General features: G+C 60.5%; 1 protein-coding gene and 1 long non-coding RNA gene across 8 annotated transcripts in view; one reads left to right on the top strand and one right to left on the bottom strand.

Annotated features, from left to right (window-relative positions):
- The window catches only part of CSMD2 (CUB and Sushi multiple domains 2), a 492,622-nt gene that overhangs the window by 341,660 nt on the left and 125,336 nt on the right, over nucleotides 1-25,626 (bottom strand). The gene's annotated exons all lie outside the window — the stretch shown is intronic.
- On the top strand, nucleotides 14,486-19,625 carry LOC140602485 (uncharacterized). The gene is made up of 2 exons (XR_012005429.1): nucleotides 14,486-16,047; nucleotides 18,713-19,625. It is a non-coding gene; the product is annotated as an uncharacterized lncRNA (long non-coding RNA).

Raw genomic sequence — 25,626 nt, 5'->3', positions numbered from 1 at the left:
TCCATTGTAGATGAGCTGCGGGGAGTTTTGTCCCTTCCACAAAGCCTGGCTCTTGCCAATCAACATATTATTCTCAGTGATTGTCTGACAATGAATCTCCTCTGTGGCTGGAGTGTGGCAGAAGCCACACTGTGCCCTGTTTTATTTTTAATTTGAGACTTTAGTTCCCGGATTACAATGAAGAGTCATTTACGCTCTCTGGACAAGCACCCTCCGTGTGTTTTGGTTTCTTATCTTCCACCAAGTAACTTGTTTCATCTCCATGGCCGTACAGTTGATACTAGGGGGCAGGATGGCTGGGAAAGCGGATTCAGAGAGAAGGATTGCACGTCCCACACCCCTCAATATGGGAGAGAGGAGACGGTGTTTCCTGGGTGGGGTGGGGGGGCACGGTCAGGGGAGGGAGGAATGAAACCCAGCATCTTCCAAGCGATTACCCTGTGCCGGGCGCTTCTGCGTCGCACGTGACCTTATTTCATAAAGCGAATCTTTGTAACTCCCTTACTCCTACCAAACTCCCTCTGGCCTCGTAAACACAATTTACTGCACACTTACTATGTGCTCTCCTCAGGGCCAAGTGCTCCGTCCGCATTTCCATCCTCGGAGAACCGCCTCCACTTGCGGGCTCTGCTCCCTCTCGGCCCGTCTGACACGTTATATACTTGACACACTTGAAATCCTTGGTCTCCCTCTGCTGCAATGGAAGCTCCGTACGGACAGAGTGTTTAGCCTATTTGGTTCACGTCTGTGCCCCAGTTCCTGGGACACCGCACCTCACTTATGGGAATGCTTTGATGAAAGCTTCCTGGAGGACTCGGTGATCTTATTTAACCCTTTCAACCGCCCCCCGACAGAGATGCTGTCATCATCCCTCGTTGAGACGGGCATGATTGCTGAGAGGCCGGGGCGTTTTCTCGGGGCCCAGGGCTCGCTGGGGGGTACATGGCTGGGTTTCCGCGGCAGTACCTGGGTGCTGGGCCCCAGTACTTTGCATCTGCACCGGGTCGCACAGGCGCCGACCACTCCGCCTACGGTCCACGGGCCCCGTGCATCCTGCAGCGTCCTTATAGGGCGCCTGCCCGCGGGCGGGGTACGCCACCCACAAAGCTCACAGAGCCCTGTCCTGTCCGGTGCCAAGCTGACGCTCTCCCCGTGAGCATGCTCTCTTGGCTCAGCTTTGCAGTCTTTGCAACCTTCAGCATCAGGGTCGTGGGGGCAGGTTTACAAAGATACTAATGCCCATCCCACAACCCACTGAGTCAGGGTTTCATAGTGGAGCCTAGGTTCGTCCACGGTCTGCAAAGCAGAGCTGGGACTGACAGCCACTCGCGGTGGCCTATCATGTTGGTCATTCCATTAACCCCGTTGAGTTCTCTCTCTGAGCTGTGAACTGTTCAATCTCCAGAGCTTTGCTTGAGGCTGCACTTTGACTTCTGGGGGCGGCGAGTGTGGCCTCTCCCCTGGACCTCACGGTGCTCCATAAATCACACTTGTCCCATCCTTGCCTCTCCTTTCATATCCGTCCCCCCCCGGACTTCTGCACCCCACTCTGATCTCCTTGCTGCTGCTGCTGCTGCTGCTCCCTCCAAAGTACGGTCCCCACTGACTCTGGAGGGAGCATTCTAGAATGGCAAATTTACCATGGCTCTGCCTTGTTCACCCCATTGGGCGCACACACGTGCCCGACGTGGCACACGGACCAATGCAGGCCCTCTGTTCTTTTGCGTGATTAACACAAGAACAAATAGCGATTTCAAAGTGCAATAAAAATAAAAGGAAAGAGAAAGAAAGCCTCGAGAGCTTTCCCACTGCTGTTAGGATACGTCAAGGCTGACACTCACGCAGCTCCATCCTTCCATGATGTGACCCTGGCCGACAGCCTCGGCTTTATCGAGCTCCCCCAATCTTGTCCTGTCCACGGTTGGGTTGCGATTCTAAAGCCCAGGCTCCCCAAGCACATCTTGCCTTTCTTCCAAATTGCCCATCTGGAGAACTCCTACTCACCCTTCAAAGCCGTGCTTACACGTCACTTTCCCTGTGCAGCCTTCCTTGAAACCCTTCGTGTCTTGTATAAACTGTAAAATCCCAGGAGAGCCCATCGTGATAGGATGCAAATGCAAGCACGGTGCCACTGGCAGTTGGCTCCCCGAATCCTGGAACTCTCCCAGCCCGATGATTATAGGGGCCCTCCTGGTCATCCGGTCATCTTGTGACCTCACACCCTACAGCCGACATGATTGGGGTTTAGGGGTCCCGCTTCGAGAACTACTTTGGAGTCCCCGTCACACGTACGTCCCTGCACTCATCCTACAACACTGCAACTCCCTCACCCACTCATTTACAACCTGCTGGCTTCCGAGCAGCAGCTAAGCCTGCCTGTAATTGTTTGTTTAGGTGTCTGTTTTCATCTCTGGACGCCCCCGAGGGGCGGGGATGACTTATTCTGCATTTATCTGTTGTTTGACTTAATGCCTGGCAGGGAGAGGGTGCCTTGTTGGAACGTGTTGAATAAATTTTATACGTGTGCGTGTATATATATAATGTATATTATATAAATATAAGAATGTGCATTATGTATTAGCATAAATATATACATATAAAGCCACAAACTAGTGCAGGGTTGGCAAACCGTTTGCTGTAAAGGACCAGATAGCAAATATTTTTGGCCTCGCCTTATGGTCTCTGTCTCAGTGAGTCAACTTTTCCACCGTAGTGCAAAAGCATCCACAGACAACACATGTTCCAATAAAACTTTACTGAGAAAACAGGCAGCCAGCCCACGGGCCACAGTTTGGCAGCCCGGAACTAAGTGGATTCAGTCCTGCTCTTAGCTCAGGTGTACAACTTTTTTTTTTTTTTTTTCCTGGGCATCGAGGATGGAACGGGCCAGGAGGAGAGCAGCCAAGCAGGCGGGAGTCGTGGACGGAGGAGACTGGCAGGAAGCGGGCAGGGTGAGCAAGGCACTGAGCCCCTGAGGACAGAGACGCAAGTCCCATTTCCTTCCTGTTCCACTCGCAGGCGGCGCTGTGCTGGCTGCTGGGAAGGGCCTGCCGGGTTCAGTCTCCACTGTCCTGTTTTTTCTTTTTAAAGATTTATTTTTATTTATTTATGATAGACACAGAGAGAGAGAGAGGCAGAGACACAGGCAGAGGGAGAAGCAGGCTCCATGCAGGGAGCCCGACGTGGGACTTGATCCCAGGACTCCAGGATCACCCCCTGGGCCAAAGGCAGGTGCAAAACCACTGAGCCACCCAGGCATCCCCGTCCTGTTTGAATCGTACGTCTCAGCCCTCGAGCTGCTCTTGGGGTTGGCATTCGTGAACCCCACGACGGGAAAGAGAACGGAAGGGTCCGTTGTGATGATGTGATGATGGCAACGGTCATGGCCTGGATGCTCAACACGAGCCAGGCACCCTGCGCAGCTGTCCGGGCTCTTCTATGTCATCTTCCCTGGACAGAGATCCCATGCGGTCCCCGTTTTGGGGGCTGGGGAGGAGGCTCAGCAGGGCTAACTCCGGCCCAGCATCACACTGCTGGCTGGGGTCAGAGCTGGGGTCGAGACTCACTTGACCACACCACTTGACCGCGGTGCTGGTGCCGTGTGTTTCGTTAGGTTGTAACCTCAAGGCCATTTTCCCAGCTCTGGGCCCCTGCATGGCGGCTCCCTCTGCCAGACCCAGGGCAGCCCCCCAGGCCCGGGTGGATCCTCGTCGGCCCCATCTCCCCACCCCAGCGAGCAAGGGGCTGTGCAGGCCTCGATGCTCCCACCAGCGGGGGCCACACAGGGGCTGTCGTCGATGTCTCCTTGCCGCTTGGTAAGCACACGACCCCCAAAGCCTCTTCCCCCTACTGGCCATAAAGGCAACACCCTAGGCCCCAGAAGAGAGTTGCCAGTGAAAACAAAAGATGCCCAGTTAAATGTGAATTTCAGAGAAACACAAACGGAGGGTTTGGGGAATGGGGTTGAGTGTAAGTCTATCCCACACGATGATTGGGATATACTTATATTAAGGAATATTTATTAGTTGAGATTCAAGTCTATGCAGCCACCCTATATTTTGATCGGCCAATCTCGGCGACCCTGCCCCAGAGGGAAGTCACCTCCACATCAACATCCTCAGCTACTTACGGGACCAGGGATGTCTCTGGGAACAAGGGGAAGAGGAAAACGAGAGGACACAGGAGAACATGAGGGCGAACAGGGCGGAGGCGGTGGCTGTGCAGGGGGACGCGCAGAGCCTCCCGGGCGGGGCCTGCCTACGTCTGAGGTGCAGCAGGCTTACGGGGGGCAGTGGGCCCCGCTGCCCCGGGTCGGTCCCTACGGGAGCCTCCAGCATCTGCTCTGCACCATCGCGTCGCTGTCCCACGTCAAGAGCTGGTGGCTTCCGATGAGCCGATGAGCCGCCACCCCCCGGCCCCGGCACCGCCGAGCTGCTGGGGACAGAGCCAGGCGGAGGATCCTTGGTGCCCGCGGGGCAACGCTGCAAGATGCCCCTGGGACAGCTCGCCGTGCAGCTCGGGGCTGAGTGTGACCGACTGCGGAGCCCGGAGAAGCTGGCCAAGCAGGCTCCCCAGGACGAGACAGACGTCCCGTGAGGAGAGCGCTCGGCAGGTGACGGAAGCTCCCCAGTACTCCAGAAAGTCCGTCCTCCGGGAGAAGCCACTGCTCCGAGCGTACCCGAGTCTTCAGGAGAGCAGCCTCCCGGGGCCCGCTTTCACCAGAGCCCCCGGGAACGGGATGCAGAACACCCCTGGCTGCCCCCACCGTCCTCCCCCTGGAAACACCTAGTACCTTCTCAATTGTTCTACGAAGCACATCTTGGGAGTCGCGAGATGCTAGGCTGAGACGAGCCTGCGCTGCCTGGTTCACGCCAATCATCACCCCCGGGAAAGGGCAGGAGCCGTGACGCTGCACATCTACATGGAACTTTCCCGGTTAACAGGATTTTATTTTTTATTTTTTTGCAAACATCAGCCCCCTTGGGCATTTCCATGCTTCTGCTTTTCCGGAAGCCGGGACGGCCCGAGGTTCTCAGGGCCCCCTGGTCGGCGGCTCTGAGGACTGGGATCGATTGTCATCCGAGAAGTGAGCTTCGCACTCCCTGCCGAACGCAGCACGTGTCACACAAGGGCAAGGACACGGATTGCGTGGCAGGGCCCAGGCCCTGTGGGGCTGGCACGGGACGGCCCTGGGCCTCGGAGGCCGGCACCTGCCGAGGTTTATGCCCAGCCCCGCCGCAGGGAGTCACCGACCCTGAACCAGTCTCGGCAAAGGAGCTTGCAGAGGCCGCGGCCCCCCCTGGCTCGGCAGGTGCTCAGGAGGCTGAGACCCGTACCTGGGGTGAGGCGGCCCTGTGGGAGTCACCCTTCCCCCGCTGGGCTGTCCCCACCCCCCCACCCCCCGCCGCATGCCTGGCCCCTCCCCTTGCCCGTCCCCGCCCCCCCCCCCTCCGCAGTCCCCTCCCAGGGCTGGGCCTTACATCCCCCCGACCCTGCTGGCTAGCAGGCAGTGTGAGCCCCGAGCCTACCGGAGCCCCCTGGCCCGCACGGGCCCCAGGCCCCACTTCCTGCACCCGCTCCCTGCCCGGGGCCCAGAAGCCCTGGGACACCTCACGGCCGTCTCCCTCCTTGAGGCAAGACACACCTTGGCTTGATCCTGGCAGGAGAAGCCCAATATTCCGAAGGATCTGGGCCCCCTGGCTGCCCTTTTTCTAAGAAAAATTCAACAGAGGGGCCCAGAGAGGAATTGAGAAGGGGGCGCCCAGCCGCTGTGTCCCCCCACTTCCTGGGCCTTCTGCAGGGGAAGGGGACATGGCGACTGCACGGCACTGGTGAGACGCTGCGGCCGGGTCCCCACCGGACATCTGCGAGCCCTCCTGTCTCCGTCAGCTGCCTTGGGACCCCCTGACCACCTCTGGGGTCTCACCGGACGGTCACCCTAAAGTCCAAAGCCTTTGTGGGGTCTCCTGTGCGGGTGCAGACCATGCACCTGGGCCTCCAGGGTTGGGAGGCGGAACTGGCTCTGCCCCCGACGAGCTGCTTGGCTTGGGGACCCCACAGAGTCCTATGCCTGACACGGGCGTGGATCCGTCGTTCGAAGGCGCTCCTTTACGCACAGACACAGAGACACGGAGACACACAGAGATACAGAGACACAGAGAGACAGAGACCACAGAGACACAGAGAGACAGAGAGACAGAGACAGAGACCACAGAGACACACAGAGACACACAGAGAGACAGAGACACAGAGACACACAGAGACACACAGAGAGACAGAGACACAGACACACAGAGACAGAGACCACAGAGATACAGAGATACACAGAGAGAGACACAGAGACACACAGAGACCACAGAGACATACAGAGACAGAGACACACAGAGACATACAGAGAGACAGAGACACACACAGAGACACACAGAGACAGAGACACACAGAAACAAAGAGATACAGAGACACACATAGAGACACACACAGACACAGAGACACACATAGAGACAGAGACACACAAAGAGACACAGAGACACACAGAGATACAGAAACAAACACACACAGAGAAACAGAGACACACAGATACCCTCTCATTATCTCGTACCCGAACATGCTTACTTCACAGGCCCAGAACCGTCCGTAGCTTTCGCATCCATCCACACGGCAGCAGGCACCACACCTCCTCCCGAATGTACGACAAACAGCCTACGCTGTGTCCAAATGACAATCATCTTCCACGCGGCCTCTCCTGGGTGATGCACTCGTCCTGACGGCCGTCTCCTCCCCCGGCATGTACCTCTGGGAGGCCAGCGTCCCCATCCCCACACTTACGGGGCCTACCAGGCTGCTGGGTCGAAGCTCTTGTCACCTGGGCACAGACGGGGGGCGGTGCCCGCAGCTCTGGCACAGATCACGAGCTACGTACGAGGGGGCTGCGAGGCCATGGGGTCAGGCAAGCACAGGGCTCCCTGGCTCGGGGAGGGGTGCCGGCATCCCACTGCCAGTGGGTTAGCGGTTAACGCGGAGCCGTCAGCAGAGCACATGGGTGAGCAAGGGGCCCCGGACACAGACAGCCCGGGTGCAAATCCCAATACATCTGGGACGTGATCTCGCAGAAGCCCCAGGGGCTGCCGGGGAGGGCGTCCGGGCAGCGTGGGTGAGGCCAGCACTGGGAGAGAGCAGATAGCCGGACGCTGCACGGGAGATGCTGGCTGTGCCGGCAGGGGCGTCCCTGGGTCCACCGCCACCTGCCCCGGGCCAGGCAGGGTCGACGCCTTCCCGAGCGCAAGAGCAGAGGGGCCGAGCGGCCCTACCAGCCCCGGAGGAGCCCGGGACACACCCACGGGCCAGGCCCCCGGCCCACGGCCACCCGCCCGGCCCCTCCGGCTGTGCTCACAGCCTCGGCGATGACAGGAACCGATGCCGCGGAGGGCTCTCCTGGGAGAGGCGTCAGGCCTGGTCTTGGCGAGAAGGACGGGCGTTCCAGGTAGAGGAGCTGGGCCGCGGCCAAGCCCCCGCCCCACGCACGCCCCTGCTGTCCTGTCCTTCCCGCTCAGGAAGGCTCCCGCTCCCCACACACACCAAGGAGTCCCGAGGCCTCGTCTGCAACACTTTTCATCCCGAGTTTTTGCATGACGCGACCACAGTTAGCTATCTTTTCCCCTCTGCTTACTCTGTCTCCCCGCGTCGTCTGCCCCGGCTAGAATGCAAGCTCCGCACGAGCAGGACACTGTCCAACGGCTCCACCGGCGAGACCCAGGGCCTGGCACGGCGTCATCGCTCAATAAACGTTTGTTGAGTGAATTCACACGTGAGCAATTAAAAACGCACACCAAGTGCTTCGCGTGGGGCCTGGCAAGACGTCGCCCCAGTTGGCTATGGCCTGGATCAGCAGTGTCATCCTCGGCACAGCTCCAGGCCTCCTGCTTCGTGGGTCGGCACGGGTGGCTCTCCCTCTGAGAGGTGGGGCAAGGGGGTGTTGTGTTCGGGAGGGACGTTGTGTGCCATGGTGGCAGCTGGGATCATCCGCGGGGCTCGGTATACCCCCCGGGGGACGTGTCTTCCACGGAGAGCACACGTCCTGGCGTCACAGGTTCTGAGGTTGGCACCGCGAGGACGCCCGGGGCCCAGGCCAGCAGGCGGGAGGGCCCTCGGGAGGTGAAGAGGGGCAGCACCATGACCGCGGGGATCGGATGGTTCCCCGGATCCGTGTTCCCTGCTTCGGGGGCGGTGACAAGCCTCTCCTACTGCCTGTGAGTGCGTTCCTGGGTGGAGGGACCTCCCAGGCTTCCCGCCCCCCACGCCCATCAAGGTGACCCTGGAAAAAAACCATCAGAGGCCCTTTAAGTGGTGCTTCCTGCAGGGTTTCCATGGCAACGCTGTGTGAACTGGCTGGGGTTGGTGGGCTGGCCCCCTCCTCCCTGCCTGACTCCTCCCTGCCTGACTGCCATCGAGCCATCATGGCCTGGGCTCCTCCAGGCCGCGGGATCTTCAGCCTCCGCAGCCTCGGTTTGTCCACTCGTAACACAGGGACGGCGACTGTATCCGTCTCAGAGGGCGGTTCCGACGATGAAGCGCATCGCCGTGCGTAAAGCGCCTCTTACACGGTTGCTCTGGGCCCCGGCAGTCCCATCCCGTGGTTCCACCCCCTCGATTCCCTCCCCCTGGGGGTGTGTGGGGGGGACCCACGACTAGGATGGAGTGTCACTCTCACCGCACCGTTAGAAAAAGGTATTTGGCAACGCTGAACGGCTCCTTGGCACGTGCAAGTATGGCCCCGATCAGCTGGCGCCGAGTTAGTCCCAAAGGCAAGGACTCCGGGTGGGCCTGGCCTGATCAGGGGAGGCTGGGGGGCTGGTGCCCAGCGACTGGAGCAGCACTCTCTCCCGCTGACCTTCCAGAAGGAAGCTGCCCCAGCCCCACAGCCACAAGGAAACGGATTCTCCGAAGGGTCACGCGAGCCGCGGAGAGGGCCCTGAGCCTCAGGCAAGCCCCCGGCCCCGCGGCCGACAGCAGACTACAGCCCCGTGGGACCCCGGGTGCGAGCCCTGCGGCGCCCGAAGCCCGACCGCGGAGACTGCGCCGTAGTAAATGCACCTGACGTCGCTACGTCTGTGGCACTTTGTCACGCGGCCTGGACACGAGGCAGGTGTTAGAGGCCACGCCCCCCGGCGTCACTGCACCCCCCCCACCCCAGCAGGTGCGTGAGGCCAGGTGTGCGGCTTCCAGGGTGGCCCGGGCGCCTCCGACACGTAGAAGGACATCTGCCAAGAGCGTCCTCTTGTCCTGGACGGAAAAGATTGGCACCCGCTCGGAAGCTCACGGGTGCTCTGCTTGGCTTGCCGCGAGCCTGGTCGGAAAATGCAGAAGGGCACGCGTGAGGCGACGGTGTGGCGCCGCCGGCTTCATCGCCAACGTGATGGGACGCAAAGGCCCGAAAGGCAGTGAAGGCGGGTGCCCACAGGGTCCTGGGCTGCATGGGCCGCTCACGGGGCGCTCAGAGGTCCGTCTCCTTAACCCGAATATGAGCCTCGGCCCTACTTCCATGTCACCAACCTGGTCCCCGGCCTTGGATGTTTCCAGGTTTAATACGGGACACCCCGGTCCCGGCTGAGCCTGCGGGCAGGTGGGGCGGCACTGTTGGTTACCTGCCCCTCCGCCCCGTGTGTCCCCGACTTTGGGGGCCTCGAGCTGCTCCTGACCTCCCCAGGCGGACGGCCACCCATGCAGACGCCCTGCACGGCCCTCTGCGGGCACCTCCCCGTGCGCCTCTGCTGCCCAAGTCCATGTGCCTCCACTGCCCGAGCCCGTGCGCCTCTCCCTGCCCCAGCCCCTGTACCTCCCCTGCTCCAGCCCCTGCACCTCCCCCTTCCCCAGCCGGTGCACCTGCCTGAGCCCCTGCACCTCCCTATGCACCTCCCCCTCCCCAAGCCCCTGTACCTCCCATGCCCCAGCCCCTGCACCTCCTCCTGCCCCAGCCCCTGCACCTCCCCTGCCCCAGCCGGTGCGCCTGCCCCTGCTCCAGCCCCTGCATCTTCCCTGCCCCAGCCCCTGTGCCTCCCCCTCCCTGAGCCCCTGTGCCTCCTCTTGCCCCAGCCAGTGCACCTGCCGAAGTCCCTGCACCTCCCCCTGCCTGAGCCCTGCACCTCCCCCTGCCCGAGCCCCTGTGCCTCCCCTGCCCCAGCCCATGCACCTGCCCAAGCCAATGCACCTCCCCTGCCCCAGCCCCTGAACCTCCCCCTGTCCCAGCCCCTGTGCCTCACCTGCCCCAGCCCATGCACCTCCCCCTGCCCCAGCCCCTGCGCCTCCCCTGCCCGAGCCCCTGTGCCTCACCTGCCCCAGCCCATGCACCTCCCCCTGTCCCAGCCCCTGCGCCTCCCCTGCCCCAGCCCCTGTGCCTCCCCCTCCCTGAGCCCCTGTGCCTCCCCGTGCCCGAGCCCATGCACCTCCCCTGCCTGAGCCCCTGCGGCCTACCCCTGCCTGAGCCCGTGTGCCTCCCCCTGCCCCAATCCGTGCACCTCCCCCTGCCCAAGCCCCCTGCACCTCCCCCTGCCCAAGCCCCTGCACCTCCCCCTGCCTGAGTCCCTGCACCTTCCCCTGCCCGAGCCCCTGTGTCTCCCCCTCCCTGAGGCCGCCCCGCTCACTACCCTCCGTGCCTCGTCTCTGTGCACCACCTGCCCCAACCTGAAGCGACATGATTTACCTGACGTGTCTTCACACAGGGAGCGACCGTCTTGTTCACTGCGGCTCCCGACCCCCAGGACGCAGGTGGACGGGGTAAACGAAGCCTCATCTCCCGGGGCTTCCGGTCCCCAAGGGGCAGCAGCCCTCGGGGTCCCGGGCCCTCTTGGCGTCCCTGGGAGGCCCGGCGCTGTGCCGTCCCCTGCGCCCTTCTTCCTGCTGAGCTCACAGCCTCCGGGGATCCCCAGAGGAAGGACCCCCAGGATCGTCTCACCCCGAGTCTACCTCTGTTTTCCAGAATCTCGTACGTGCTCTGTGTCTGGCAAACCCGCTCAACGATTCCACGCATGGAGTCCGTGGGAGCCAGATTCACCCGCACGGACACTACCAGGCCGCTGACTCGCAACCTCGCTGCTCCCCGGCAGCCGGTTTTTCCTAATTATTCATTAATTTATTTTATGACCGATAGAGGGGCCTGTGCCAGGCACCGGGGACAGGGGCTTGTACCAGGCTCAGGCTCAGGCTCACAGGCCGTGGGGGCGGGAGGGGGTGCAGGGAGCCCGGGGGCCACGGTCCTCCCCGTGGACACAGACCCTCATGCACCACCTTTCTGAGCTCGTCTCCGCAACAGGCGTGTGCAGTCAAGAGTGTTCAGGCGATGAGCGAGAGATGGTGCAAAGCAGCCGCCACCCACCCCGGCGGGCAGCAAGAGCCTGGTGAATGCCTGGCACCCGCTTCCCTTCGCGGCGGCGGAAACCATCCGGCAAATTCGTGGGGCCCGGCTCGGCGGCAGTTCTGGCCGCAGGGCCCCCACAGCCGCTGCCCCTCATGTCACCCTCACAGGCCCCCTCTGAGGGGCGTAGCAGAGCCCAGACCAGGTCCCCGGGGTGCAAGGGCGGGCTCTGGTGGTGGAGAGCACGCCCACCTGGGGGGCTTGTTCTCACCCAGGAAGGGTGGCAGGAGGCCCACACAGACCCCACGGGGAGGCACCTGTTCCGTGGGAACCAGCCGCCTCCAAGCAGGAACCCTTGGTCCACCCGGTGCTCGTTGGGGATTCTAACCCGGATTCATTCGACCAACAACCCTGCAGGAACAGATTCACTGCCTCCTCTGCTCCAGCACGCCAACGGCCCCCCGTCCCTCGGGCTGAGCACGAAGTCCTTGCCACGGCCTTGCAGGCCCCACACAGGCCCTCTGCCCGCCTCTCTCCCGCCCTCCCTCCGCTCCCACCTCCCACCTCAGGGCCTTTGCACGCACAGCTCCTGCTGCCTGGAACCACCTGGCTCCGGGAGATCAGCAGGGAGAGCTTTGTCGGCCCTCAGGTGCTTCCTCAGATGTCTCAAGGGCCCAACGCACCCCCAAAGTTTGCAATCACAAGCCCCCTCCCCCCGCAGCCCCTGCTTTTGTTCTCTCCACAGCATTCCTGAGCACCCGCAGCCACCATCCCTGTCGCCATTGGAATTCATCGCGTAGTTCGGTGTCTGCCAGGGAAGCCCATGGGGAACGGGGTTCCTTTTGGTCCTGTTTCCGCCCGTCTCTGAGCCGAGCAGCGCCGGGGCCCGGAGGCTGCTGACGGAGCAGGTGTAGCACGGTGTCCAGAGTCGGGAGCTGGGGTCCCGCGTCCCCGGCCTTCCCAGCTGGCTCCTGACCGCGTCCCATCTGCAAGGCCCCTCACGAGCCCCGCGCCCTGGTGGGCTCCCCCCCGGGAGCAGTGTCCCCTCCCCACGGATGCCCCTCACCCTCCAGGGGACCCCCAGGAGCAAGACACGACAAAGCCATAGTTCGGCTCCGGCAACGACGTGGGCAATGTGGTACTGGCCTGCTGACCCCGATGCCGCCCAGCCTGCCCGGATCAGCCCGTCTTGCCCCCTCCGCCCTCCCTGCGCCGGGAAACTCCTGCTCGGTCTCCAGGACGCCCGACCTCGGGCACGACTCAGCCCTCACCTACTGTGCCGCCTCCCCTGACCGGCGCCTGGGGTGGGGTCGGCAGCCCGCCGGGACACCCATGGCCCCTGGGGCCCCCGCCTCCCCGCTGCACCTGGGCAGCCGTGGGAACCTCCAGGAAGCTTCTAGAGCAGCAGGTCTAGGCCACATGGGCCACACTGCCCCGGGGCAGGTCCGAGCAGGGCTATTTCGTGTGCATTCCATCTATATTTAGAGCCTTGTTGAGGTACCACGGACACCCCACAAGCCGAGCATCCGTAAGGTGCTCACCTGGACCAACTTTAACCCATGTGCCCTCCTCCTGCGTCATCACCGCCATCAGGTAGCGGCGACCTCCGAGGTTTCCAGACGACCCACGCTGCCTCCCTGGCTCTGCGTCTCCCCCTCTGCCCTGCCCCCCCAGCCACCACCCATCTGCCCGCCTTCACTCTGCGGCAGTTTGGAGCCTCGAGGACCCTATAGAATCGGACTCCGAGGGTACATGGTCCTCTTCGTGTGGCTCTTCCCCGCGGGACGACTCCTCTGAGACCCGTCGGTGGCGCCCATCTCGTGGCTCAGTACTACTCCGAGGGCCGCATGCACCACCGCTGGTTATCCGTTCACCTGCTGGCGGGCAACCTGCATCATTTCCAGTTTTCGCTTCTCACAAACAAAGCCGGCTAAGCCTTTGGGCACAAGCCTTTATGTGGACGTATGCCTTTCTCTTGCTCGGGGTGCCAGCTGGGAGTGGGAGGGATGGGGATGTGTGACAGGGCTGTTTGAGTCGTTACGAAACCATCAAACTTTCCTTCCACGGTCATCGCACCCCTGCGTGTTCCAGCCGCAGTGCAGGGGAGTCACGGGGAGCGCCGGGATTTAAAAACCTCCTACATGGTTCTGACCTGCATTTGGGGTTTGGAACAACTTCTCTAAACGGACCTAAAGGGGTAGTGGAAGGGGAGGCGGGCGGGGGGACGGGGGGACTGGGGGACGGGCACTGAGGGGGGCACCGCACGGGATGAGCGCTGGGTGTTGTACTGCATGTCGGCAAATCGAACTCCAATAAAAAATAGACAAAAATAAATGACAAATAAATAAACGGATCCAAAAGCTCTCGGAGTTGAGGTAGCGCCGTGTGGAGACCGAGAGAAGGCTCTGGGGCAGGACTGCCTGGGTCCAAATCCCATGGGGTCCAGGCCCTGGAGGACCTTCATCAACAGGCAGGCAGGCCACGTCCCCAAACGCTTCCCATCCACCCACTGACTAAACGGGGGCAGGAGCACCTATAAAATGTGCAGGACCCGACGCAAGCTAACAGCGGATGGCCCCTTGCTGGGAACATGGCGAAGGATTTCAAGACGGCAGCGGGACACGGAGCCACGCACAGGGCCCTCGGTGCCGGTGTCTGCAGGGGCCTCGTGTCCCAGGCAGGAGCTGGTCCTGAATGCAGGAGGCTACGTAAAGGGCGCGTCATCCCCACAGACCTCGGAGCGACAGGGTGAAGGTCAGGCAAGGGGTCGGGGAGGACAGCCCTGGCTTTCGGGACTGCGCAGTCCAGTAATGGGCACAGAAGAGGGAAGAAGTCAGCAGGCGGGTGCAGAACAGAGTAACAGGTGCGGTGGGGAAAGGCATGAACCTCATGGGAGCAGCTGTCCTGCTGTGCCGGGGAAGGACGGGGTCAGGGATGGCTGCCAGGAGAGAGGATGCACCATCTGGACTTTCGAGAAGAAGCCTACGGGACGTCCCAGGGCGCCCACTGGCCCTCGGAGCCTCGGGTCTTGGCCCCAGTGAGCTGCAGCCCAGGCCTGTGGCGCTAGGCCGACCTTGTCCCACCTGCACATCCCCAACGGAGGCCGTGGTGCCGCACAGCCTCGCAGGCGCCGTCCACGCAAAGTGAAGCGTTGGCCGGGCCACTCGCTCCACATTCGGCTGGGGCTGAGGCATGGGCTGCGTGGGCGTGGGTGGGGGGTGCTGGCACACGAGTGAGACGCCCGGCTAGGGAGGAAACCTAGCTAGGCACACGGCAGCTCTGGTTCCGTGGGCTTCTGCTCTGGGCCTTCTGCGCCAACTCCTCCCAAGTGACGAGCATCTTCATCTTTTCGTGAAAAATCATCTCCCTAAAATAGAGCCAAGAGTCCGGGGTGGGAGCAGAGGCGCCAAGGAAGCGAGGGGAGTCTCGGGAGGGAACGGCTTGGGGCTGGGAAACAGAGGCTGCGCGTGCCTTGCCTTGCGGAGGGGAAGCCGTCGGGGACGGCGGGGACGGTTTGCGAGGGTCTGAAAACAAGAACAGGACGATTCAGGAAAGCGTTTCAGCGGGTGCTTCAGCCGGAGCAAGAATCGCCCCCCCCCCAAGGGGGGAAGGAGCGCGGCTGGGTGACAGCGACAGAAGGCGGCTAAGGGTGTAGTGACAACATGCCCAGGGAACCCCTGGCCATCCCCGAAGGTGCCTGGAGTGCAGCGGAGCCCACAGGCGTCCCCGGAGAGCGCGGCCGCAGCGCTGACCTTGCAGTTCATGGACACGGATGGGCTGAAACGTCTGGCTGAGTGTGTGCGTGGCTGGGGGACAGGCGGGTGGCACGGCCGTTCCAGGCCTCGTGACCCCAGGGCCCGAGCAGCTGTGCCCAGACTCCCGGTGGCGTCTGCGGGGTCATGACGGGGGCGACGTGCTTGGGAAGCGGTTTAGCGGAGAACTGATCTTAGTATTTCATAAACGGCTTCGGCCCCACGTTTACGGAATCGTGACAGGTCTGGAGGAGTCGCCACAATACCGTTTCTTCAGGGGCCTACGCTACTGATCTTCTAATAGGGGAAACAGATGCTGCAGGATTTGGGGATGTCGGGTTCTCAGGCTACACGCACGCTCCCCAGATCTCACGGATCGACACACACGCTCCCCCAGTGTAGACACACTCGCAGGCACGCTCTCGCTCAACTGCCCAGCACACCTGCACTCACAGCAGCTCTCGGGCTCCTGCGTGCGCACCCGCTCCCCGCACACGACCCCATTACCAGCTTCTTTCTCCTTCCAAGCCAACCCCATCTCCTCCTTTCTCTGTCCCCACCCCACACCCCAGGTCAAATCCTAGCCACAGTCCACACAAGCCATTCAACAGGATCTCCTAGAGGCATGCGGAGGAAAACGCAGGACAGTCCCAGACCCCTTCCCCAGCCCAGGTGCCCACTGGACGGCCGCGCCTGCACGTTGGGCGCACACGCTCCCCGGCCAACCCGCTGAGATCAGAGCCAACGGCCTTGCACTAACCCAACAGAAAGGCCTCCCTTAGGGCCACGGGTGTCTCCCGCTGCACTTTCAGACCCTAGTCGGTGAAGAAGGGTCCGATGGAGCAGGATAAGCCTGGAGATCGCGGAAGGGGGGCTGGTTTGACGGCGGCGGCCCCAAGCAGAACAGAAACTCAGAAGGACATCAAGCCTTCCTTCCGGCAGTTTCCGGTGAGATAAAGGGCCCCCGGGTGAAGCACTCTTAGATAACGAAGCACGGCAACTGCCCACATCTGTGATTTTTTCCCAATGCTTGGCCAACTGTCGATAGCAATTAAAACTTTTTAATTCCAGGGGAGTTAACAGTCCGTGCTGTGGGTTTCGCGTGCACGTGGCTCGACGATCCCACATCTCACCCAGGGCTCACACACCGCAAGTGCCCTCCTTCGTGCCCTTCTCCTATTTTCCCCGTCCCCCTGCCCGCCTCCTCTCTGGTCACCATCAGCTTCTCCTGTGTAGTTAAGTGTCTGTGTTTGGTTTGTCTCGTTTTTTTCTGTGTCCATTTGTTTTGTTTCTTAAATTCCACATATTTGTCTTCCTCTGATTGACTTACTTCGCTCAGCACACCCTCCCGACGCATCCATGTTGTTGCAAATGGAAGGATTCCATTCTTTTTTATGGCTGAATAGTGCTCCAATGCATATACGTGGCACATCACCATCCACTCATCTACCGACGAGCACGTGGGCCCCTTCCACAGTCTGCCTCTTGTAGATGACGCCGCGATGACGCCGCGATAGGCGTATGGGGCGCATATATCTTTTCAGATTAGTGTTTCTGTGTCCTGTGGGTAAATACCCAGCAGGGGAAGTACTAGATCCTAGGGTAGTTCCATTTTGAGCTTTTTGAGAAACCACTTTTCCAGAGGGGCTACACAGTCTGCATCCCCACCCACACGTGCACCCCGGTTCCTTTTTTGGCACGTCCTCCCCAAAGCTTGTTGTTTCTTGCATTTTTGATTCCAGCCACTCTGACAGGTGTGAGGTGACCCCTCACTGTGGTTCTGGCCCGCATTTCCCTGAGGACGAGCCATGGTGAGCATCCTTCCATGTGTCTGTTGGCCATCTGGACGTCTTCTTCGGAGAGATGTCTGTCCATGTCTTCTGCCCATTTTTGAAATTGGATTATTTGTCTTGGGGGTGTTGAGCTGTATGAATTCCTTATATAGTTTGGATACTTGCCCTTTTTCAGATACGTCACTTGCAAATCTCTTCTCCCATTCAGTAGGGCTGTCTTCTAGTTTTGTTGTTTCCTTTGCTGTGCAGGAGCTTTTTAGGTTGATGTAGTCCCGATAGTTTCTTTTTGCTTTTGTTTTCCTTGCCTCAGGATACGTATCTTTAAAAAAAAAAAATGTTGCTATGGCCAATTTCAGAGAAATTACTGCCTGTGCTGTCTTCTAGGATTTTTATGGTTTCAGGTCTCACATTTAGATCCTTAATCCGTTGTGAATTTTTTTTTGTGTGTGTGTGAGTTTATTTTTGTGTGTGATGTAAGCCAAGTGGTCCAGTTTCATTCCTTAGCATGTAGCTGTCCATTTGGGACAAACGGGAACGACCCCGTTTGTCGAAGAGACCGTCTCTCTCCGCTTTTGCATATTCCTGCCTCCTTTGTTGAAGATTAATTGACTATATGGTTGCGGGTTTATTTCTGGGCTCTCTATCCTGTTCCATTGATCGGCGTGTTTATTTTTGTGCTGGTACCTTGCTGTTGTGATGACTTCGGCTCTGTAGTAGGTCTTGAAATCCGGGACACCCCCAGTTTTGCTGTTTCTCAAGATTGCTTTGGCTACTCCAGGTCTTTTCTGGTCCCACCTAAATGTTAGGATTGTTTGCTCTAGTTCTGTGGAAAATGCCGCTGGCGTTCTGATAGGGACTGCATTACGTCTGCAGCTTGCTCTGTGCAGTATGGACATTTTAACAATATTTGTTCTTCCCGTCCATGAGCATGGAAGGCCTTTCCATTTGTTTGTGTTGGCTTCAATTTCTTTCATCACTGCTCTATACTTTTCAGAGCACAGGTCTTTCACTTCTTCGGCGAGGTTTATTCCTCGGTGTTTTATTGGTTTCGGTGCAACTGTCAATGGGAATGTCTTCTTGATTTCTGATGGGACGTACTCTGGGTACACCTCCGCTGGTTTGGCAGCTACGTGCTCTCCAGCTACCAACAGTCCTTGCTAAACTTTCCATTAGGTCGCTGCCAAAAGTCTAAACAGACACGAGAGAGGCGGAGCCACTCTGCATTCCACAAGCACAACTGATTACTGAGAACCTAGAATCCATCAGGCCATAATTTCAACAGCAAAAGGCCTGACTCTCACATTTTGCTTGGATTTCACCTGCCTTCGAGAGGGAAGCGCCCCATTCTCTCCATTGGTCCACCTTTTCTATTTGTGGCCAAGTGGGTAAATCACGTCATCCCTGCCTCATGGACCTTGGTGTATTCTCTTTGGAAGGAAGGTGGCCAGCCCCACTGTATTCTGCGGTCTAGCCCCATCGAGGTCCCACACCTCAGGGAGCCTGTCCAGATAGAAGTAACACTGGTTCTCTGGTTCCTATTTGGTGAGATATCTTTGCATCTCCTTTCTTTGACTCAGAGCTCAAATCAGAGGAGTGTCTTAAGTTCCCCTGAACTCTTGTTACTCATCGTTATAGTTTCTCACAAGTCCCAGGTGGCAGATGGACCCCAACATGATCCCCCACAAATTCCTGACCTCCTGATGTTCATACTGCCGTGTAACACCATCCTCTTAAGTGTGGGGCCTGTGACTTGCTCCTTGCCAACAGAATATAGCAAAGGTGACGGGATGTCACTCTCATGATTATGTCACATTATACAGGACTTTATCTTAGACTGGAGAGAGAGAAACTCCCCCTGCAGGCTCCGTGAACTAAGATGTCATGTTGCAGAAGCCCACGTGACAAGGAGCTAGACGCGGCCTCTAGGACCCAAGAGCTTCCTCCAGAACTGAAAGGAGGCATCCGGCTGACATCCAGCAGAAATCTGGGATCCCTCAGTAATACGGCTGCAAGGAAACAAAGTTCCAGCAACCAGAACAAACACGGAGGGGGATTCGTCCTCAGTCAAGCCCCCAGATGAGAATGCAGCCCAGCCAACACTTGATTGCAACCTGTGAGGTCCTGAGCAGAGGACCCGGCTGGCCCGTGCCCAGACTCCTGATCCATTAATCAGCATGAATGTTATTCCTCATGAGAGAATAAACGTGTGCTGTTTTAGGTTAACTTTGTGCTGATTTTACAATCATGATAATCTGTAATTGTGATCAGCGATATTGTGCTGATAACTATGCCTGGCTTTGCTGGGACGTTACCATGCTGAAGCTACTTTTCTAGGCCTCTGCTAACTCCCAGCTTTCTTGGTTGCATGCCCCTCTTGACATGTTCTGCATATATCCTGTCTGTTCCCTAGCTCCCTGGAGAAGGCCCCCTAAGACAGTCCCGTCATCATGCACTCAGAGGTGATAATTGAAACCGTGGGAGTCAGTGAGATCACAGGAGAAAGAGCTCGTTGAGAGAAGATCAAGACAAGGACTGAACCCTGAGGGACACTCGTATGTAGAGGTGGCTGGTCTGAATGGAGATGTGCTGGAAGCATAAAACGTGTGCCCAATCTCAGATGCTTAATGTGGAAGGAAGAATGTGAAATATCTCAGTATATTTCGCAAGCATTACATGTTTAAAAGATAATATTTTGGATGTGTCAGGCTAAATAAAATATATTATTAGATTTAATTTACCTGTTTCTTTGTACTTTATTATTTTTATTTTTTAAGATTTTGTTCATTCATTTGAGAGAATGTGAGGAGGGGAAGGGCAGAGGGAGAGGGAGAAGCAGCCTCCCCACTGAGCAGGGAGCCGATGTGGGACTCGATCCCAGGACCCTGAGCCCAAGGCAGATGCTTAACTGATTGAGCCACCCAGGCGTCCCCGGTCCACTTTTACTATGGTTCCTAGAAATTTAAAATTGACACATGGCCACCAACTAAAAAAAAAAAAAAAAAAAAAAATTACATACATGGCTTGCGTCCGAGATCTACATTACACTCCTACCAAACAGAGGAATAGATTTGTAAATTAGATATTGTTATTTCCATTTAACAAATGAGAAAATTGAGGTTCTGAGAGATTAAGGGATTGGGTGATCTTCCCACGATCACTTAAGAATTCATCGGAGTCAGAAATTCGAAGCCAGGTCTGTGGGACCCAAACGCGGGTGCTGGTACCTACTGTGCTCTGCTGGATCTTCAGGTGGACGAACCGGTGAGTAAATGCGTAGGATTCTGATGGTGACGAGAGCTCCTGCCGCCAGGCCAGGTCGGAGAGACGGCAGGCACGCAGGCACCCTGTCCCTCTCCCCCCACCGCCCCTGCTCCTCGGGGAGGCTGCCACACGCCCTCCCTCTGGAATCCTGGTCCGTAGGTACCGATCCCACCATTTCAGATCTGCTCCTGGTCTCTGCCCCAGAGGAGGCCCTGCAGCCCGAGCTCAGGCTTGGCACCTGGGAGAGACCTCCGGGCACACTCCCAGCCCTGCCCGCCTGCCAGCCTGACCCCTGGGACGGAGGCGGCCTCCCCAGGGCAACGCATGTGGGGCCGGCCCAGGCCCGGGGAGGCAGGCCTGTGCATGCCCACTCGCTGTCACCTGCCTCCGGAGACTTGGCACCGGGACGTGACTGGCAGGCCCCGAACGGGCAGGCGGCAAACCTAACTCCAAAACGGTTCTCTTTGTCCCCTAAGTGTCTCCCTCTGGCGCCAGCCACCCGCGTCCCTGCATGTTTCCCTCGGCCTCAGTTTCCTCACCAGTAAAACCGGGTATAATGATCCGGCTGCCGGGAGGATGAGCCGGGATGCCGTGTGCGAGGGGCACAGTGGCTGGCATGGCGCAGACGCTCAGGGGACCGTGCGATGACCGTCAGCAGGGGCAGTACCGTCCCCATGACAGCGGTCCCCGTGGCATCGGGAGGCGCTGTTCTGAGCCACTGGCCATGGGCTCTCTCCTTCCAGGCTCTGGCCCGGCTGGAGCTCCTTCCTGGAGAGGACGACCGAGATTTAACATGCGCCCAAGTGCTGCCACCCCCCTTCGCAAGTGCACCCCCGACCCTGGCGGCCGTGAGCTCGAGTCCCCAGGGCCCCGGGCACGCCGGAGCCGGCTCGGGCGGCCTCGGCTCTGGGAGGGCCCCTGGAAGCAGCTTACCCACCTGGGCCCCTTCCTGGCTCCCCATGTCTCCAGCTCCTGTGTGGCGCCCACGTGCTGGGGTGTCCCCTCTGTGTGTGCACGGGCACCAGGGGCTCGGGGAGACAGACTGCGCGACAAGCCATCGGGGCTGCGGGCTCCCCCAGGGCCGAGGGCGCTACGGCTCCGCCGCCTTGTCTGGGTGCTCAGGCCCTGTGGGAGGGCGAGCACCTGCAGCAGGAGGGGCCAGGAGCCTCCGGGTCGGGGCGGACACTGCTCGGGGCGCTGTCCACAGAGGCCGATGGCCCGCGGGGCAGGACAGGTGAGGGCTTTTGCTCCTGGAGGAAAGAGCCAGCACATCCGGCCAAATACATGGTCCCCGTACTCTTCCCAGCCCAGGCGACACACACTGGTATCTATGTCTGTGTCACTGGTCCCCCAGGGAAGCTGCTCTCCACGGGCCACAGGCTGCCTGGAAATGCTTCAAGGTTCCCTCAGCCGCCCTCCCCGTCCGGTGACCCCTATGCCCGGCCAGGGGAGTGGGCGGACGGTGACTGCAAACAGGGACTCCCCAGGGACTTCCGGGTGGCAGGTGGGGCCTTGGGAACCGACAGGGCTGGAGAGAAATGGAGACATGTGGCCCCGCTGTCCCCGGGGGCCGGGCCACGTCCCCCCGATACCCCTTTGAGCACGGTGCTGCCGTGTGGCCTCGCCGTCAGAGCTCAAAGTAATACATTTATTGGATGGTTCCTGGACGGAGGGCTTTACGTGTCACCCCTGCGGTAGCTGAAGCACGCCCCCTTCCCCCCCCCCCCCCCCAGATGGCCACATCCTAATTTCTAGAACCCGGGCGTGGTTACCGACATGGTAAAAGGGACTCAGCAGATGTGATTAAGTCAAGGTCTCGAGATGGGAGGTCGCCGCGATCATCTGGAAGGCACAGTGGGGCCCAAAGGTCCCGATGGGGGGAAGCAGGAGAGACCGCGGTGGAGGCAAGAGGCTGAAGCGACCCGAGGACAGGAGCTCACGGTCAGGTGGTGGGGATGGCCTCCAGGAGCCGATAAAGGGAAGGAATTGGACCCTCCCCTGGGGCCTCTGGAAGGAACCTGCCCTGCCACCAGCCTGACTTGAGCCCCGGGGGGCTGACGTCGGACTCCTGGCTTCCAGAACCTATGAGAATGAATTCCTGTTGTCCTGAGCCACTAGGGTCTTAGTGGTTTGTCACTGCGACCATAAGAAGCCAATGCCCACCCCATGGAGGGCGGGAGGGCTGCCGACCGTGTCCGGATGCCCCTGCAAGGCCCAGCCACAGCCGGAGGACTGGATGTGCCCATTCCAGGCTGAAGGAAAGGCAAGTTCAGAGAGGGGCAGCCACGCACCCGACCTTGCTCAGCTTGAGTTCATCTCGGCCTCGACCCCAGCTCCCAGCTCCCAGCTCCAGCCACCCTTCCTGGCCCAGGCCCCGTCTGTCCCCAGGCCCTGCCCGGCTGGGCCATGGGCCACACCGGCTTCCTGCACAAGCCTGGGCTCACTTCCCGGCACCCCGGCCTGGCCCCGTCGCTACAGCAAGGGTGGTCTCGCTGTAGAGACCTTGGTCTCTATGCCAAGGAGTCTGGGCAACAGGAAGGAGAACGCTCGCTGCCGGCTGCAAGCAGATCCGGGGGCCAGCAGTGCGGCCGGCTGCGGAGGGCGCTCCGCCCCCTGGGGTGGCCGCAGGGGGCTCCTGGCCAGGGCAGTGGGGTCCGGGTGCCCTGGAAGGTCAGCGAGCAGCCTGGTTCCCCTGAGGGGGTCCCGGGTCCTGGAAATGTGAGGCCACAGGCCGCCTGACGTCTGTTCCCCGGGGGGCAGCTGCCCTGCGTGGCCTGCTTGCGGCACTCGGGGACAGCACTGCGCCCAGGCCTCCACACGAGGAAACACCTGAGCCCCGGTGCCAGCGCAGGGGCCGGTGCCCTGCCAGGGCGCCCAGCACCAGCCTCTCTGGTGGGCGGAGGAGGCAGCCGTCGGCCGGGCCATGAGGAAAACGCTGGCTTTCCCAGGGAAACGGGGAGCGGAGAGGAGCGCGGGGGGCCAGGACGGCCCAGAACAATGGGCCGCTGTGCTTCAGGGTCCACCCCCCCACCCCCCCCACCCCTGTCCTGTCCCTGTCCCAGCCCGTCCCCCGTCCCCGCCCCACAAGCAGCCAGAGCAGTCGCAGGGGCGCTGCAAACACACGTCTTTCATTTGCCTGCCTTGGCGGTGGTTTGTAAGTCTTTCCTTTGTGTTTTCATCCAGAGGTGATCTTTACAACCACACACAAAAATGTCCAATAACATTTCTCTCTCTTGGCAAACATCCCCCGTATATCGGAGGCTCAAGTACAGGATGCGGAGACTCACCGGGAGCACCTGACAGAGATGGGGGGAGGGGAATGGGGGAGGGGCACGGGAGGAGCCCAGGGGGTGGGTGGGGGGAGGGCATGGGGGAGGGGCACAGGGATGAGGGCAGGGGGAGGGGCACAAGGAGGAGGGAGGGGAGGGGCACAGGGATGAGGGCAGGGGGGAGGGGCACAGGGAGGAGGGAGGGGAGGGGCACAGGGAGGAGGGCAGGGGGGAGGGGCACAGGGATGAGTGCAGGGGGGGCACACGGGGGAGGGGCACACAGGGGAGGGCAGGGGGAGGGGCACAAGGTGTGGGCACACAGGGGAGGGCACACGTGCTCGGGACCGCCCTGCCCCTCAGGGGTGAGAGGGCCACATGGGCATCTGCCTCCTTGGGCTGATGCCAAGCTCAGGTCAGGTGGTTCAAGGCACAAGCCAGGCAGGGCTTCGGGCGCACGGAGGGTGTTTAGTTGACCCCGGTTCCTTTAAGGAATTCTTCCAGCTGCTTCACGTGTCGCTCAGGTCAGAGCTTCCCTAGCAAAGAGGTGGCAGGGAACAGACGGATGGGGGGGCCCGGGGACAGGGAAGCAGGAGGGAAATCTGCTTCCAGCCCAGGGCATTCTTCGCAGAGACGGAAGGAAGGGAGGGAGGGAGGGAATTAGGAAACGCATCGGGAGTGAGGAGGAGAGGATCAACTAAGGAGGAAGAAGGACATGAAGGAAGGGAATAGGGCCAAGGGGGGGGCGGCTGTGGGGCGCAGTGGTCCCGGGCGTCGTGGAGGGAGGGCCAGGCACACCTGTAGACACCCGGTCCATGTGGCACGGGGAGACACGGGGAATTCTCCGGGCGCCGCCCTGAGGTCCCCCTCCTAGCTGGATGCCAGGGCCTCCCCGCCAACCCCAGCCTCCCCTCCTGTCATAGCTGGTGGCCCCTCTGGGCTTCACTGGCCAGCGTCCTCCGAGCCCCCGAGGCCTGCTCTCCCAGCCTCAAGCCCTGGCCCCGTGCTCTCTCCACCAGCTCCTGACTCGCCCTCTTCTCCAGACGGGCACCTAGGGCACTACCCGGGGTCCTGAGCACAACAGGCTCCCACCTGCACCGACTCGGGACCCCTCTCCCCCTCCGCCCCGCAACGAGCTGGGGGCCCCACAGAACCTGACTCGGACCCGCAGGTGCACGAGAAGAACGTCACAGCCGAGAGGCCAAGGCTGTGCGGGGCGGGTGGGTGCACCCACCCCAGGCAGTGGGCTGGGCCCCCAGAGTGAAGGGTGCCCAGGAACTGAGGTCCCAGGAACCGGGCCGGGTAGGGACGGCGATCCTGCAATATCTAGAGGAGTAAGAGGAGCAGGTGTCCTCGTGCGTGTAAGGCCTGCCCGCCATCCGCGGGTCCCCTGGGCCCAGGCCGGGGGTGGAAGGACACTGAGGCTGGCGGACAGCACGGAGCTGATGTCACAGGTCCTCGCCCGGGGGCTGAGTCGGTCACGGAGGCAATGAACGCAGGGGCCTTCGCCACAGTGGTCGCCAGGGACACACGCACCGGGGTGGAGTCAGGGCCTGCTGCTTCTCATTCGTGGCTCCACGACCCCTGAGTCCCCTCTATCTGTGCCCTGGGTGACCCCAAGCCCTCACCAGCGTGCGGAGAGAATCGAGGGACATCGCGGTCACACGGGTAGTGAGTGGCCTCGAGGCGAACACTGCTCAGAGCGCTGTGATCCTCCCCGCCTCCCCCCAAGGTGCGTCTCTCAGCATCAGACAAGGCCTGACTGTCACCCTCTTGCAGATGAAGACACAGGGGCATAGAGGACCGAGTGGCTGCGAGGCAGGAGCACGGAGACTTGACCCCAGGGAGCCGGGCATTAGAGCCAGGGTCGTGGGGCGCCTGGCGGCTCCGTGGCTGGGGTGTCGGAGGCGCGGTTTCGCCTCAGGTCATGACCTCGGGGTTGTGGGGATGAGGCCTGAGTTGGGCTCCCTCCCCCGTCTCTGCCCTGCCCCTCAGGCTCACACACGCATGCACACGCTCTCTCGCTCTCTCTCGCTCTAAAGCAAAACAAAGCCCACGTCATACCCACTGTCCTATACGTCTAGCGCTGGGAGCAAAGGGGACAGAGGCCATGTTTGCTCACAAGGCTCCTGGCACCTCTCATCCACCTCCGCCTGGACTGTGAGCTCTCCATGAGGACTCTGGGCCTCAGCCTCCAGCCTGGGACG

The sequence above is a fragment of the Canis lupus genome, chromosome 13 (genome assembly GCF_048164855.1).
Source record: "Canis lupus baileyi chromosome 13, mCanLup2.hap1, whole genome shotgun sequence".
Taxonomy (NCBI): Eukaryota; Metazoa; Chordata; class Mammalia; order Carnivora; family Canidae; genus Canis; species Canis lupus.
This window is presented reverse-complemented; position numbering and strand designations above follow the sequence as displayed.